Source organism: Ptychodera flava, unplaced genomic scaffold (genome assembly GCF_041260155.1).
Source record: "Ptychodera flava strain L36383 unplaced genomic scaffold, AS_Pfla_20210202 Scaffold_29__1_contigs__length_4469600_pilon, whole genome shotgun sequence".
In the NCBI taxonomy this organism is placed as follows: domain Eukaryota; kingdom Metazoa; phylum Hemichordata; class Enteropneusta; family Ptychoderidae; genus Ptychodera; species Ptychodera flava.
Window position 1 is genome coordinate 730,497 of NW_027248351.1, and position 3,325 is coordinate 733,821.

At 36.9% G+C, this 3,325-nt stretch overlaps 1 long non-coding RNA gene across 1 annotated transcript; it reads right to left on the reverse strand.

Annotated features, from left to right (window-relative positions):
• Window positions 1-290: 290 nt before the first annotated feature.
• LOC139127211 (uncharacterized) lies at window positions 291-2,485 on the reverse strand. Its single transcript, XR_011550959.1, has 3 exons — window positions 2,327-2,485; window positions 1,366-1,579; window positions 291-1,221 (listed from the first exon to the last, which is right to left on the reverse strand). It is a non-coding gene; the product is annotated as an uncharacterized lncRNA (long non-coding RNA).
• Window positions 2,486-3,325: the final 840 nt, after the last annotated feature.

Genomic DNA, 3,325 nt, shown 5'->3' on the forward strand with positions numbered 1-3,325 from the left:
ATTTTAGGGAAACTCCGTGAAAAAAGTATGCATGGAGTGTACTTGTTGTGGAGGGGTAAAAAAGTGTACACAGGGCGTACTTGATTTCGTCGAGCATAAACAAGTACACATAATGTATATGCTAGTCATCCATTATCACATCGACTGCGGGGGGGGGGTGTGTGATCGATAGGGGTTACTCATTCATGCAGTATTGATAAGTTACCTTAGTCTCTTGATGTTGATTGTCAACAGCAACACTCACCTCATTTTCCTGTCTCTTATTCAAAGCACACACTGAAACAATCATATTGCTTAATTAACAACAGTGATCATACTTTAATAACAGTGTGAAAGATATAAACAACAACAATGCATATTTTGAAAGATGACGTTACCATTACTGTTGTGTGCGTTCAAATGTTTGTGTCCAAAAATTCTAACTCTAGTATTTTTAGAAAATTTGTGAGCAATTTAGGATATTGTAAGTGACAGACTAACTTATAAACCAATACATTTAAATATTTGCCATTAATTTTAGCACTTATCGGCACTTGTGTAATAAAAAAATCTTCAAATAAGCATTAATATTTCAAACAGCAGAGTTAAAAATATCATTATAAATGACAATTTCACCAAAAAACTTGAATGTACAAAATGGTGTGAAAAAATCAGTATGACACTGTTGAAGCTGGAGCAAGAAATAAAATTCTTGTGTTCAATTCAGCAGTTTGAAACAAAGAGGTAAAATACAGTTTCTCAGAAGTTTGTTTTATCGGCATGAAAACTGTATTTTGACAACATTATCAAAGTACTGTCGGAAGTGAAAAGGTTTTACAAAATATCCAAACTTGCATTGTTCAGCATGTTGACAAATAGTAAAATTGCTTAATGTACTGTCCTGAGTGATGTCACACTTCATTATAAGGTAAATGTACATATCTTTTCTGTAAAATAGTGAAATGTGAAAACAGCAGTCCAGTAAAAATGATTGCACAGTTTGAGATGGTTTGTTCTAAGGATAGGTTTCACTGTACTTGCATTGTGAAAAATGTAATGATGAAATGTTCTCTGAGTATGAAGTCTCTGTTGTGTTGAAACAAGTTTGACAGATTCATGGAATGCTTCACTCACTGTTGGTTATATCAGTCAATATCAGTATCCATTTGTACACCAGAATGCTCAGGAAATGTATTGCCATGGATACTGCATCTCCATCGTCACTTCTGCTTCCATCAGTATCTGTTGATTAATAGTTAGATAACAATAGTCAGCATGGACTTCATGTGAGCAAAAATACAAAATACGTTAATTTCACATAAAGTTACACTCATTGCACTATGTGAGGTGCTTGTAGGGAAAGAGAAAGGAATATATGAAACTTACCAATAATTGCAGAAACAGTATTAGGATCAATGCTTTCACGACAGTTAGCTCCCTTCAAGTTTTTTTCCAACCAGATCCTTTGTTTTGTAGAAGCATTGCAGCAGGAAGAGTGCTGCCTTGGTCCCAGACTCTTTCAGTGTATTCCTTTATTCCTTGCATTGTTCATCTGCTGTTCATAAGTAAATACTCTTGAACCAGGTATAACTGCCAGCATCTTCATTGTAAGAAATATTGAATGCAATAAAAATAAAATTAGTATGTGACCTTGTTTATTACAATATTTATGTAATCAAAGTACTTGACAACTTTCACAAAAATGCAGTTTCTAAAATATATAAAATACATTCACTATGAAGAACTTCATCAGTAAACCTGTACTGCTCAGAATGGCACGGGCAGGTAAAATGTTTGCTACCAAATAGAAAAATAAGTTCTGTCTTTAAAAGCAATTACAGTATTTGCAGTGTACTCTTTCATAAATTTCACATTTATTAATATAAGTTGATTTAACGAAAATATGATGATGGAGCTGCATGGTCCATTGATAACATGTTTTCTGGGTCTGTCATGCTGTGGCCATGCAATCCACCGGAATTGTCACAAATGATTGGTTGAAGATGCACGTGATATGGGCTAGCTCGGAATTAACGGACAATCACTGATACCGTGGAATTTGAATGGTCTGTTATTACGTAACCCTTCCTTACATTGTGGAGACAATGATACAAATTTTCTAACTTATAATCATGGTTCAGTGCGTATATTATACCTCAATGTCTTTCAAAAATGTATGGGAATTAGGTCTGATCATAGTTAAGATACAAAGATTGTCGGGTTTTGGCCGGTTTTGTGTATCCATGAACCAAGGTCAAATGCATATGCCTACCAGTGCATACGATGAATAACGATGACTCGAAATATTGCACGACTGAAACCATAAAACTTCATATTGAATACTTACCATGGTCACCAAAGTGAGTAGATACTTTCTTGCCTCTTGATTTTCCCATTGTTAGACGATTTATAGTTCGCTAGAATGAGTTTTTGCGGACGATACGGTTACACTACTCTCAGCTGCTGTTGATTGAAATCCAGTCTCCAAATCTACCCGCCGGGACAATTTGCGCGTGCGCAGTACCGCCAGAATTAAAACATTGCGTTATGAATTCTTTCCTGTCCCAATTCTACCGTTGGCTGCGCTGTGCCACAGAGGCGCAGTCCCTAAGGCTCGTTGGTAGCCGATTTCTGATTGGTTTCAATCGGTACTGTCAAATGCTTTGCGTGTTGTGATTGGTTTTTGGACGTACACGATCGATATGGCTACGAAAAGAACGACAGCCACGTTGAATGTACGGGTCCAAAAGACCCGAGAGGCTTACACTAGCTTTGGAGATAAAAGTAATGTCAATATTTGTAAATCATTTTATTTTCCTGAGGAATTTCAGTGATCGGGGTTCAATCCATCAATGGTATAGCATGCAATGTAGATTTCACGTCGCGTCTGAGCAAAATGCCATAGCATTACGTGTATTTAGCGACTGGATTTTTGATTTGTTTTCACGTTTGCAGATCGTGAACACTCTTTACAATGAGTAAGAATCGTTTACTCAGCGCAAAAAAACTTTGTGGGGATTGACTCAATTTTTAGTGAGTTTTGAGGCTTGACCATATACTTTCGCGGTATCTTGCACGTATGCATACGGCGGTAAACCATGTTTTGAATATGGGATATATCATGGATGTAGTGAGCATACCCACTTGGCCGGCGTGGGTTTCGACAAAGGCACTCTGACTACTGTGAGGGATATCAGAATAGATAGTCATCAGGAGAAAAGATTTGATCGTTAACTTTCACGCGCAAGGATTTTACTACGTAAATAACATATTGTCAATCTTGTCGATTGAGAGGCCGACGGACAACGATGCCACGCAATTTCATTAGCGGATGTAAACTTTCGTA